Source organism: Tympanuchus pallidicinctus, unplaced genomic scaffold (genome assembly GCF_026119805.1).
Source record: "Tympanuchus pallidicinctus isolate F22 unplaced genomic scaffold, pur_lepc_1.0 scaffold10, whole genome shotgun sequence".
NCBI classification, from domain to species: Eukaryota; Metazoa; Chordata; class Aves; order Galliformes; family Phasianidae; genus Tympanuchus; species Tympanuchus pallidicinctus.
Genome location: NW_026294619.1, coordinates 15,497,445 through 15,511,821, shown reverse-complemented (window position 1 = coordinate 15,511,821; position 14,377 = coordinate 15,497,445). Strand labels below are relative to the sequence as shown.

At 35.3% G+C, this 14,377-nt stretch overlaps 1 long non-coding RNA gene across 2 annotated transcripts in view; it reads right to left on the bottom strand.

Annotated features, from left to right (window-relative positions):
• LOC128091148 (uncharacterized) overlaps window positions 1-8,546 on the bottom strand; it is a 35,318-nt gene extending 26,772 nt beyond the window's left edge. The window contains exons 1-3 of one of the 2 annotated variants that reach the window (XR_008211270.1): window positions 8,313-8,546; window positions 6,246-6,289; window positions 2,829-2,915 (exon numbers count right to left, since the gene is read on the bottom strand). This is a non-coding gene — a long non-coding RNA (uncharacterized LOC128091148). Of the gene's footprint in view, window positions 1-1,171; window positions 2,916-6,245; window positions 6,290-8,312 lie in introns of those variants that run through there. The other variant, XR_008211269.1, reaches the window with a different exon arrangement.
• Window positions 8,547-14,377: the final 5,831 nt, after the last annotated feature.

Below are 14,377 nucleotides of genomic sequence, written 5' to 3'. Positions count from 1 at the left end.
AAAATGATCACTGCATATTTTTGATTTTACTTTTTGATAAATGCTTTAAGATATTGCATTGCAAACAACGCACTAGTAGCATATAGCAGTTACTTTGAATTCCTTACGATTTTCAGTGAAATCTGACATAATCCAGCATAGATTTGTTTTTTTAATCATTTCATCATTATTTCTCTATCATTAAAAGAGATACAATTTTTTAAACAAGAGTTGCAACATTTCCATTGTGATTCACGAAGCCATACAGAGATGGTTTTGTTAGGCAGCTATTTGAAGAAAGGGATTATTAGTCGTTCCTTCCCTTACAACACATACCATACTTAGAAAACAGGAACAGCAGAAAATGGATTTAAGAGGCTAATGTTAGGTGAAGTACAAGGCCTCATATCAGACATTTAAAACCAAGAGGTCCAGCTTTAAGTAGTTTCTTTTCAGCCACATGACCAATTCATAAGAAAGAAAAGGAGATTTGGACACCTAGGTCCACCATAGGTTTTAAGTTATAACAAAAATACTTGAGATTCAAAGAAGAAACCTCTTGGTTGTTCAGGACTTGAGTGGCTGAATGCACCTGTTTCCCACTCCACCCAACCCAGAAATCACAAAATATGAGCACAGATCAGAGAAGCACACTGGGCTTGATCTCTCACAACTGGAGACAGCTAGACAACAACATTTTAAGGACTGTGAAAAGTATCTGCACCACCAACCCTAGTTCAGGATAGACAACTTAAGCAGCTTAAGTACCTTGACACCTGCCCTAAAATTTTATTAAAGGTCACAAGTCCACAACTGTAATTTGCCACAGAAGGACAGTAAAGATAAACTGCACTGCTACAGAACATGTGTTTTTTATGAATTGGGTGTTATTATATAGAACTTCCAGAAGACATTAAGCACCCATGTTACAGAAGAGGATACAATGGCCTTGCTCCAGTAATCATCAGCCTAATTAAAGAAGAAAATCCACTTTTCCAAATTAGGTACAGGTGACACAAATTTGGCTTGTTCTAGGTGTGCTATAGCATTTGAAGATAACCAATATTTTACACACATACACACACACAAGGATGGTAGCAAAGTAATTAATTTATTATTATTATTATTATTTTTAATATAACAAGGTACACAATACAGTCTCATAAAATCTGCTCCCTCTGTGACCCTCTGAGAACAAGAAGACCTGGATATCTAACAGATACATTTCTGGTATAGGAGCTCCAGCACCAGCTGACAGAGAGGCCATACACATATGTAACAGCTACCAACAGACACTCTTTGCCAAGGGACAAACAAATCCTAATCAGAGCATGCTGCTCTCCAATAGACCTTGGCTCTGGAGTGTTCCCCCAGTTTTATGTTCTTAAGCACAATTTAGAGACTGAGATGTTGTGATTGAACTCTAAGTTATCCAGGAACCTCTGTCCAGGCATTATCACAGAGATGCCGACTGTCCTAAAGTCACCCTTCCCATTTGCATCTCTTCTTATAAAAGGGTTAACTTCAGAGGATATGCAAAAATCAAAGATCTGAAATAAAGCCAGGTCTAGGAATCAGTAATTAAAAGAATTTTGCTTTTAAGAATTTTCTGGACCTTCCAATGAGAATGAAAATGGATTGGTCATGCCAGAAAAGTTAAAAAACTATAAACCAAAAATAACATCAAAAACGTGTGCAGCAATTTAATTGTTTAACCTTTAATTAAAAGGAAAGGATTTTTTAAGAAACATTTAAGAAATACTCACACACCTCAGTAAAAGCATTTACATTTCTCTTTTTCTAGCATTCTGAAGTTACACATGTAATTTCCCGCATCTCACAGTGATAGTGATTCCCATAAACTCAAGCAGATGATTACTCTCCGTTGATGCATCAGGGTAAGTATTTCAAATCATACCAGACAAGTGTAAAAATTCAAGGAGATTAATGAATTTAAGCTTCAAATCTAGCAGGGTATCTTTTAATAAAATGCATTTGCAGTGTTCTCTACAAAGATGGATTAAATTATTAGACATATATATGATGTGATACTTTTCCTCAAAATATTATTGTCATTGCTAACTGCCTTTCCTTTTTAATCAGCTCTTTTCCAAAAAATTGTCCTGAATCCATATTGGAAAAAAAGCTGCCACTCTCTTCCAAAATCTTTCCATACAACATCATATGGTATGGAACATCCCTTTGGCCAGTTGAAATCAGCTATCCTAACTCTGTTCCCTCCCAGTTCCTTGGGCCTTTCACTGCAAATGGCCTTGGCTCTCTACAACACTGCTTAGGAGCAACTGGAAACTGGTGTGTTATCAACAGTGTTTTTCTCCTAGAACCAAAACATAGCATCATACCAGACACTCTGAGGAAAACGATTATATCCCAGCTGAAACTATGACAGAGAACATTACTTTAGAGTAACATAATATTCTGTTTATCTGAAGCTTGCTACCAGAACATGGCAAATAAATATACAGAAGCCAGCAGAAGACATTTCCATGCTTGAATTTTATTGCAACTTTTTGCTTTTGACACAATGTTTTATCCTAATGGTCTTTTTTATTCTCTGAAAAGCACTTTAATTAAACAATAAATAAACATCAGTGAAACATGGATAATTACTGTAGGCATGTTAAAAATGAAAATCCTGTGCCACAACTGCCTGCAAGTCAATGAAAACATTAGTTATAGAAAAGTGTACCTTATTGGATATTTCAATTGTTTACCCTTATACTTTTAATCAGTGGCCATGCAACAGTTAGGAATAGAGAGAAAATCTGGATGTAGGAGACAAGTCACAAGAACAGCTTAAAGAATTCTGGGTACATAAGAAAATTCACCTTGCTTTTTAATCTGAAGAATTTGGGGTTTCTTTGTTTCTTGCAATCCTTTTAGAGGGAATGTTGTTTCTTCAAATCCATTTACCACTGCAAATGCAAAGATAAGACTGTCTACTATTTTTGCTGAAATACAGCAGAAAAGTAGAAGTAAAATGCTTTCCCACATCCCCCAGCATCTCCAGAGAGACAGCTGTTTTGATTCTGCAATTTGTGTATCATTGTAACTATTGCCACAAAAAAAAAAAAAAAAGAAAAAAAAGAAAAAAAAAAAAGGAGTGTTTTGGGGTCAATCTGTTTGTTTATTTGATCTTCTCAATTTAACACAATATTTGCCCCCACTACAGTAGTTCATGTTGTGAGAAATGCCTGTATTCAATAGTCCAGGGTCAGGCAGAATTTGCTATTCACAAATAATATAATCACAATTTATTTCATGCTTTTGCAAGAGCAGACAACCATGTGAACCAACCAGAGACATGTAACAGTCTGTATTTCCTAATTCCCAGCACAGATTTCTTCTCCTGTTTCCTCAGTGCTTGAGTACTCCAGGATTTACATTCTATCCAATTCTTCTAATTCCCTCAGTGGATGTTCCGCCCCTGTTTACTGCTTTGTTGACTGCTCTTCTCCTGTTCTTGCTTAGTTTTTACCTGTTATGGTATGCTGAGATAACCTATCAAAGCTGACCTTACCCTCTGACTATCATTCAGACTGCACAGCCAGTTTCTACCAGTACATCCTATGATGTTACTCAAAAATGCAGATATTCTATTCTGCAAGCAGGAAGTTATCGTGTATCAGAGCTCCATGTTACCTCTTTGGAGTCATAGCATCTCACTATTATGCAAAAAAAAACCCAAACCAAAACAAAACACATTTCTTTCCCCACAATGGAGATATGTCTCTTAATAAAAAGATAAGCCACACCTCTTCAATTCTTAGTTCTGTTACTCAGAATTGCCTAAAGCTAAAAATCTGTTTCTTTCTACCTTTCCTTTTGCTGCCAAGGGAGTAGGCAGCTGGTATTCACCTATGATTCTTTCCTGTCCAAATATACTTGGCATTTTGACGCTGCCTATCCCACTCCTTCTGGATCCTAATAGCAAGTGTTTAGGGCACACTGATCATCTTCTGAAGGCTTAGTCACCATCCTTCTACAAGCCTGCCATGCTATCTGAGAACACATATTTTTTTATGTCACAAAAATGTGGGTCAGGGTTTTTTCCTAGCTGGAAAATGTTTCTAACTTTGTCCATTCAGTGTAGAGGAAAAATTGTATCTGAGAGATATGTGTGACAATGAAATTCTACAAACTATGTAAGCTATTCTACTGAGAGCAGAACTGATCTTTGAAAAAATAATGGAGGTGAACAACATGATTGATGTCAAAGTCTCTTCAATTCATTTTTTTTCTGTAAAAATCTCACCTAATAACACTCAAGTAAAAATTGTTAGTGCCCTTTCTTGTCAGAATTTTTTGACCATTCTCAACATATGTGTGTAACACAAAAGTATCTATCTCAGCCTTGAAGACTACTTGTACCTGGAAAGGCTTTTTCTTTTGAGAATCAGATTCTCAGTATGAACGGATATTAACATCTATGTTCCACCACACAACAGCAGAATTTAATTTCAAAAGAAAGATAGTCACATAAGAATTCCAGGAAGAACATGATACCTCAGAAAAAATATATGTATGTAGTCAAACATTCAAATTTCCACTGAGAGCAAACTCAACAGAAAAATTTTAATCAAACTGAGAAATCGGATGGACAGTTTTCAAGAGAATATTTCACATTCTTCTCTGCACTGCAGTGAAACAGTGATTTGTTTCCATTCAGTGTGATATGTTCAACACAAATAGAAATAAAATGCATGTTACATCACCCTCAGCAATTAAATTCAGCTCTTACTGTCCTAACATCTATCCATTTGGTTGAAATCATCACTTGAGTCTTAAGCTAAAATATCTAAAAACTGACTCCTTAAATGTTCTTTTGGCTCTTTCCCTTTCCACGATGTCAACTAGACAGAGAATAGAAATAGTGATACTATATTTCAAGTAGTGGAAATTAGGCAAGGCATTGAGAGCATTTCTCTGAAGAGTTGATAATGGATTCCCATCATAGCTCTCAAAATTAGTCATCAAGTCACAATTTGAGATCAAATAAAGAGCTTTTCAAAGAAAAAGAGTATGAACTGGAAATTAATACAATTAGACTGGAAATTTGAGGTTTTCCAATTATAAGAAGTGAGAATCTGAAGAAATCTCCTGAGTAATAATAAGGAAGACAGCCATGTAACCATTGCTGAAGTGAAATTTGATGACTATTGTAACCAAATTGACTATAGTAACAAAAATTCATTTCCTGAGTTCAACAATTCAGAGAGTCACCTTCAATGCTTATGTTCTAAAAGCGGATTTATTTATTATGGTAATATGTAGCTTCTGTATGTGTATGTTTGGTGGCCCTGCTAGGCAGGGGGGTTGGAACTACATGATCCTTGAGGTCCCTTCCAACCCGGGTGATTCTGTGATTCTGTGTGTGATTCTGAAAATATTCTGAGTTGAGTCTCATTTTCCATCATATGGAAGAGAAGGAATAACAAATCATTACAAACATTTTTACATTTTTGATGACTGCATCCTTAGATTCCTACAACCTAAATAGCAGACATATACAATAATTAAAGCTTTAACAAAGACTATTGTGAAAATTTAGTTTAAGCAAATACTTTATATTTCTGTAATCTCAAGGAGTCCTGGAGCTTGTATGCATATGGAAAAAAAAAATCAAATAAGATTTCAATTAATTAGAATTTGATAATTAATTTTTTTTCCCTCTCTAAACTCGTAAAAATACTAAAAACCAGACAATACCACAGCTTGTCCAAGTAACATTTTTGTAGAACTCCACTTCTACTCTGAGCACTTTTAGTCATAATGTATAAAACTCCTGCAGAAGAAAAGGATTTGATACTTACTTGCTGATAATTAAATTTTAAAATATGAAAATATCCAGGAAGATTTTTTTCTCTTTTTCTTTTGGTCAGTTTTTGAGTTCAAAATATTGGATTGAACTCTGTGACAACAACACAGTATCGTTAGATCTATTTTAAAATAAATGTATTTTACCCATAATTTTTTTGTTACCTTCATTTTCTACTTTCAGTTAGAAAGACCAATATTCAGGATGTTTATATGTTCTATAAGACGTGCAATGATAAATAGTGATTAACTTCAGAAGATAAATGTATCACATTGATCTTCAACATCTCTACAGTGCTGAACTTGTACTGACTCAGTGAGATGACAATCAACTCTAGACTGTAGAATCTGCCAGCAGCAATCTTTCCCAGGTTTGGTATTTCAGAGATTTAAATAGCCATATTGTCCTTGACCTCAAATATACCTACCTCATGGCATGCTCTTCAACGTGGTACAATAACTACAGATGTTTCTGCAAATAGAAATGTACAGTATTGATATATTAGTTTTGCCTCAAGTTACAAGTTACAAGTTGCCTCTTTTTACTCTAGTCTTGCATAAGATGTAAAGTGAGAAACTTTATTTACCAAAGGAGAGTAAAAGAGCTTGATGCATTTACCTAAACAGAATGAAGAGCCAGGAGGCATACAGTTGCTCTCCTAAATAACAAGCAGGAAAACTAGCTAGTTCACCTCAGCAGAAGTACTAGTAACACTGGCACTAGAACAAACTTGTGTGGACTGATTGAGAAAAAAATCAGGCCAGATATTGAAAGACTTCAAACAGACTGGGAAACTATTTTCTGTTAGAAAGAGTAGAAACAAAGGAAAAAATGCTCATTTTCAAGACTGGATAAAGACTATGATTAAAATATGACATGACAGATCTGGGGCTGACAGCCTAAGAGGCTCTTGGCTATCTTATATCCTGTAGTCCTTGGAGAAAAAAAATGACATTAGTCACTCCTTCTTTTCAGTTGGAATCAGTTCTACTTCAAGCATAAAATTAAAAGCATCCTCTTTTAGTCTAAGCAATGCTTGGTTCATGCTACTTTAGTGGTTTACCCCATAGAAAAAGCTTATCTGTAAGTCAGTAGAAATGCATGCAATGCATTTTTGCTTTCAGATCTTATGAAAACATTTGTTTACACATACCAGAGCTTTAGTCCAGAACTTAAGTCCAGAATGGTTGTACCCTACATGCATTTGCGTTTATGCATGAACACAGCTGGCTAACTACTGTCAGTTGACTAACACAGTGCAAATCTAGACAGGCGAAACGGCCAAGCTGCTCGCTGCCTGACCTGTGATGCTGCTGGCAGAGCACCCTGTATAAACACTCCTCATCCATTTCAGCTGCAATATCCATTGCCTCACCTTTAATTCAGCCACTTCAGTTCACCTGGCTCAAGGCTCTTTAAAGCTGCCTTCATACTGAGTAGATAGATCATTGTGGCACTGACTTCATTTGTCTGCTGACTGACAGGATGTTAATAGCCCCTAGAGATGGGTGACAATTACAAAAGCGTAGGGAGGAGACGATGGCCTTCATCTTATGCAATTTACAGAAAGGACACAGGAAGTATCTGGGCAGGCTTTTTGATTTGTGAACATGGGATTAGGCATTCAAACAGATCTCCTGGATTTGAGAAGTACTGAACAATGTGTTGTGATGGTATGGGGGGGTAGTAATAGACTGTGAATGGCATGTTTTCATGATGCAGATGGAAGATGTTCTTACAGATAAAGAAAGTTCTGCTTAGAGGCTCACAAATTCAGGCCTCAGTTGCAAACTATTCATTCTTCTGATCTCCTCTCTGCTGATATCACTCAGAATAATCTGCGTAACTCTCAATCTCCAGTCAGTAAAATAGGGCTGATGGAACTTCCTAGCTCACAGTTTCATAGAAATTGAGAATGGTAATATCTAGATAAGAACTGTAAGAGTGTGGAAGTAATTTATTATTTAAAGTTTATAAAACAGCAGTTATTTTTGTATGCTAGGGGAACATACTAATGCTAATAAGAAAAAAATGATTTGAATGTATAGCAAAAATTAATTAATTGAATAGCAAACAATGAACATTCTTTCTTGGCACAAAAATACTGTTGTTTGCCCAAGAAATATTGTAGGAATACCAGTACTCCTTCAAATTCAGAAAAAGACTGTTCATATGCTCAGAGAAAAAAAAGAAAAAAAAAAAAAGAAAAGACATAATTATGCAGAATTCTAACAAGTAATTAAATTTTGAAATTGTGTCCACAAGTGTTTGGCAATTATTCGAACAAGCTGCAAACTAAATATAGTCTTTCATTAAAAAGATTATTAAGACAGCAAATTCAAGGACTAAAATATGGCAGAATCGCCAGACTTAACTTGCTTCTACAACCTCATTTCTAATCCCTTATTGACAGTAAAATTTGACAATGAGATAGCACATTATAGATATAATAGATACAGATATAATTTTTAAGAAGATAATTGAAAATTCTTACCTGTAGCATACTAGTCATGTCACAGTACATGACTTTTACTAGCTGGAAGTGGCAGAAGGAAACCAATATGCAGACAAGAACCAGAAAAAAGAAAATCTCTACATTAAAGTAACTGTCCATTCCCAATTTACTGGAACTTCTTTATGGAATTACTGGGAGTCAACTGAGACAAACGCGGCTTAGAAAACCTATGATATTGTCTGAAAGTATTCTCATGCCTTTAATGAAAGATCAGCTGCTTTTTGGACTGGAATAGTAGGAAAGCACAGTGAACATGTAGTCATTTGGAAGAGCGGGAGATAAGTATTTCAGCAACTCTTTGCTCTTGTAACAGTTTTAGAAATGAATAATTTAGAAATAATGTAAATATAAGATAGAGATTCCTACAAGAATGTAAGGTTAAAGCATAACAAAAGTTACATTTAGCATTTTTGTGTATTCAGTATTTTCTTTTTCTTTTTAATTTCTCTCTTAGACATGGTGTGACCTATTTCTTTGCATAATCCATTCTTTTTCTAGCATGGTTTCAACAGTATTTTAAGTAGATCATTTTATCACCTCCTCTTACTCTTTTCTTTCTAAAGTGTTTCTCTCACTATTTTCTAACTATTTTCAGCATGCTTTTGGAGTGAAGAAGCTCTCTGTGAATATTTCACAGATGGGAAACTGAGTCACACATAAATATAACATTTACAAATTCTAATTTTGGATTTAGATTGATGCCAAGTTATGTATTTTTCATATCAGAGAAGCTCCCATGTCTGAATAAAATCGTTGTCAGCAATTCTTAGAATTAGGATTTTGGACTGGTTTCATTCTATCTTAAATGCATGTGAACTTGAAAGAAAACAGGCAATTAAACAGCAGAAATCTTATCCAAAAGTAGAGCCAAAGCAGGCACAACAGCTCACACCTGAAAAGTACCATCGACAACAAATGGAATCAAGATATCAAACTCACATGTAAACATCTAGAATTAGGTGACGTGAATCCAGCTCAGTATTCCTCAAGTTGAAAACCCTTGACATCAACTTAGACCACCTCAGTGGCATCATCCCTCAGAAAGGACAGTCATGATAAATTTAAAAATTGTATTAACATCCCTTGTCTTTCATCAACTGCACTTCCCTTGTTCAGAGGGAAATGGAAGAAAAAGATGCCCAGCCCCTCTCTTGCCTCAACTGATGGGAGAAGCAATTTAACAAAAGCTTGCTTTTACATCTCCGTAATGCTCATGCCTCAGTCTTGTCCTTCCCTCTCCACCCACAATCCCCTCATACTAAAGACAAAATCCTACAAATGTTAGCTGTCAAATCTGTAAGAAGACAAATAGAATACCCCTCTGGACTGTTATCTATTTCGAGTCAAAAAGCTTGTGTAGAAGACTGAAAGTATAAAAAAATAAAAAAAAGAAGCCTTTTCAGATTATAATTTAGAAAAGCAGCATTCCATAGACATCTCCTGCAATATCCACCTGCCACTGGGAATTTTACAAGCCAAGTGGATGATTGTTGCATTGGCTGCAAATGAATCTCAGACCTCCATTATGGCAGTGTTAATTCAGCCACCAAATGAGCAGAAGTACACAGAGTAAGGCTCTCTCTTCCCCAAAAGAAAGATTTTATTTTCAGTTAACATACTCTGCTTGCAGGATCAGCTGTCCTAAGACTTTTGAGTTTGTGTTCCAAATGTACTCAAAGATCCCAAACAAGTTTGAAGCTCTTTCATACAGACATCCATATATATAGGCAACACACTGCCTTTCCTCCAGAGCTTACAAACCTAAACAGGCAAATCAGCATGCAGTAGCAGAAAATGCAACGTGAACAGACATTTTTTGTAAGCATCTTCAGTACTTTTCTATCATTGCTGTTTCATCATTTGTATATATTTACAATTAAGCTCCTTATTGATTCTTTGATTTTAGACAATTGTAGGGCTATTCTGAATATCACTCCCTCAGCATGGACATAATGAAAAGCAAAACTCCTTTATTTGCAAGATAGCATGAATCAACAGAAGTCTTTGTCCCATAAGAGTATAGGAGCAGGCAAAGCCACATCAGAAGCATGAGGTGAGAAGTGTTTGATAATAACAGAGAGAATAAAGGACTGGTGGGCAAGCTCTGCTGTCTGTCAGAATTGACCCAGTTTCCTCTGTTCTGCTCACAGCTGATTTTACGCATTACAGCCTTTCCTGTCATACAGTTTAGCAGCAGTGCATTCTGCTTTCTACAGTTCTAATTTGTCACTCTTCTCCATATCTACATTCTGATTTAATTTGCATGAATAACTTTCCCTCTCCCCACTTTCTCATGCTTTACCAATCATTCCTTTTCAGGAGCCTCAGCTATTTTTAAAGTTAAAAATGGAAGAGAATTTTTTCTACAATTGAACAGCTCTTCATCTTTTCATTGCCACACCATGTCCTCAGAGGCAAAGGTAATCTTGTGGGCCTTCTCCTGATGGAGGAAGCTGATGGTGTTTCATTCTCACAGTAGGGTGTAGGGAGCTCAATGTCTTGTCATTGGCATAAATGTTTAATATCCAGACAGGCAGAACTGTCTCATGATGGCTTGCTAATTATCCCTGTAGCAGACTGGATCTGATGCCCTTAAATTATTCTCCTTATTGGCTAAGCTTTTAAATCTAATCACTCATCATATTTTCAGAAAAATCAAACATAATGTTTTCACAGTAATGGTTCTACCAGTAATGGGAATGATACTAAAAACAGAGCAAAAGAGGACAGTGGTTTCTTTGATCAGGCATCGTTCCTAGCCATGCAGGCTGGAATTTGTACGATGAGCAAAATTCCACTGAACATGAGATCTTCCTCATACCCAAAGCTGTGGGCATTACCTCTGCTGAATGATGCAATTTGCAGAAAATTAGCAAATTTTTAGAGGATTCCGTTTTAGTTACAGTAGATTTGGTGGCATAGAACTTGAAAGTATGATTCAGCATTACAGCTACACAATTCATTGAGCATTTGTGTGTCTCTCTAAAGCAGAAACTGAAATAAGAATGACTGTAGAATCCATTATCAGATGAATTAAAACAGACAATTACAAAAAAGTAAAACAGTTTAATATTCTTTTTGCTTTCAAACCATCATCTGCTCAAAAGTATATTCAAAAATATAGTTGACATCCTCTCTTTCTGGTACCCAGTTAGGATGCAGAAAGAGTAAGGGTTTCTTCATATTGTATTCTGAAGGAAGAGAAATGAACTACCTTTCTCCTTTTCTCTAATGCAACAGAAACGCAGACAGATAAACATAAGCTGACACACTGAGAGTGAAATGAATGGAAGGTTCTCATAACAAAAGATTACAGTAAACATACAGAATGAGTTCAGAACGAAGCCTATCTTAACAATATTCTTTATTTTTCCATGACCGTGCATTATTAGCTATGTTACCTAATGAAGCCTGGAAAGATTATTTTGGGAAGATATAATCTATTTTTCATTTACAGCAAAAAAATCTAAGTCTTTATTTTAAATGCAGAGTTTAAATGCTGGCAATTGAACATACAACTACATTCAAGTTATTTATGACTGGTATAGCATAAATTAAGGTGCAATATGTGTTTTAAAGGTTCTTATGCTCAATAATAATAAAACCAGATATCACTGATATACAGCTTAACCATGAAACCATTAATGATTACAGAATCACACAAATCCATGTGAGCTGAAACACTGTTGTCACCACCGTAGGCATCTCATCTACACATGGAGAATAGTAGACATTTGAGAAACTCTATCTGAAAAATATACCTGTATAGTTGTACTACCTGTGGGAAAAAAAAAAAAGGAAATAACGAAATCCCTTCAGACAGCAATAAGGATGGGTATTTTGCTCGAAAGGTGTGGATTCCTGAATCATTAAGCTGGTAGACTTCCAAATGATACTGAACAATAAATACTTAACTCCATTCTACAATATTCTGTTAAAATGTCATTTCAGCCTGCTCAACATATGAAGCCTATTATTGGTATAAGCAGCTGGTAGCCATGCCTCAACCTACTTATGGATATACTCAATGACCCCAAAACCTTAGGGAGAATTTTTCAGCAGCTCTGATTTTTCTTTTTATTAAATTATCAACTTCTTATCCTCTCCAAAAAAAAAAAAAAAAAAGAAAAAAAAAAAAGTGTCATCCCCTCTCTGAAGGCACTCAGCCACTGCAGATTTTCTTTGTATTTTTCTCATTTAGGAGTCATTTCTGCTCTGTTCTGTCATAAGTCAAGTACCTTATGACAAGTCATTTATAAACTTTCTTAATACTTTCAGACTCATTTCCTATTATTTTTTTCTACAGCTAGAATAATCTCTGCAGAATAGCAAATTAATAAACAGTATAACTGCTGTACACGTGACTTGAATTTCTACGGGTAACTACTAGTCTGTGTTCTCTGTGGGAGGCAAATTTACTTATGAATCCACTGGTAGTTTAGAGTAGGTAATTTCACCTGTTTCTCCAAAAGATCTGCGTCTGGAGCATATGTTGATTTTGCTGACCAGTTTATATAGTGGTAAATGCAAGCTTTTGATAAACTACACTACTATTATAACGAAACATTGGCTGCATTTTAAATTACTACTATTTCTTATCAATGCATAATGAAGGATAATGCACACAGCTCTAGAGCTCATTTTGAGTTTCAAAACAAGTTACAATGCAATCACCTGTTAACCTTTTCATCCCAAGGGTTTTTCTACAAAAAGCTAATATCCTTGACAGCTCCTTGTTTATTTTCAGATCCACTCACTATTTGCCACTAGTGACCTTGCAAGCAGATTCACACCTTGCAAAGTCCCTGACCTTGTAGTCATTAAAATCAAATCACACACTGGGCAGGCTTCCATATTCATTAGGACAGCAAGAAGATAGATTTGAACATGGATCTGAAGTGACCAATACATTCATCAGCCAATTTCCATCATCTTCAACAATTTCAGCTTGCTTAGGGATATTACCAGATTAATTGATACAGAAAATTTTTTGCAACAAAACAGTAGCAATGTTAAACAAATGCAGTATGTTTCTAATTAAAAAGGCTGTGATAAAACATAAGTCATAAATTACAGGTTGTCCTATGAATACTCATATGAAGTTACAAGAGAAGAGCTCGGGTTTTTCAAAACATGTTCTTAGTGAAATCTAAGGAAAGATCATGTCTACAACTGGAGGAAACTTTGTATAGGATATTTTGGGAAAAAAATAAACTGGAGAATGCTAAATAACCTTATTCATTTCCCGTGCATCCATTTTGTAAGCTTGTTAGCAAGATAAAATAAAATTTTAACAAAATAAATGAAAAAAGGATTAATGACAAGCAAAAAGTATAATATTGAAATCTAAAGGAAAGAAACTAAGATCAAAGGTAACATTTTCCCAGTAATGTTATGGCACACATTTAACTTTGTCTACAAAGTTCTCAAGTAAAAGTGAAATTTATGTGAATATATTCTGAGGGGAAAAAAAATATATCGTTCACATTGGGAATATTTACGCATGACCTTGCTTGAATTTAAAGGGAGAAGCATTTGAAAGAGAGTGGTATAAAGGAAAAAGTTTCACATATATAAATAGTAAGTCTCAACTGAATCACTAACTGTCAAAGAGTTTATTCAAAAATCTGTGTTTGTTCTCATCATGAAGCACATTTACACTAATACTATTCAAAAACATTTGAGATTATATGGTAAAGGCCAGTGTTATATCAAAATATTTTCCAAGGGACTGAGCTTCAATAATTTGGTCAAAGGTCTCTTTGCACAGAAGGCAGTTGAGGGCAGGCTGTAAGCTCCTCTTGAATTTTTAGCTTTTTTTTTAATTATTATTTTTGTTAGTGGTGTCTTTTCTTCCCTCTTACATTCTGCATGGGGAATCCACCTACGTGAGTTTTCATGAACACACACATTAGAAACTTTAAAAAATCAGGTTTCTTACTCTTAGTCTTGAAATCGTAAGTTATATGTTGCTAACTGGCTTTGCATTTTCATTCTGGCAGTTATTTTATTTTTCACTGAGAATAGGCACAGTGGTGATAGCA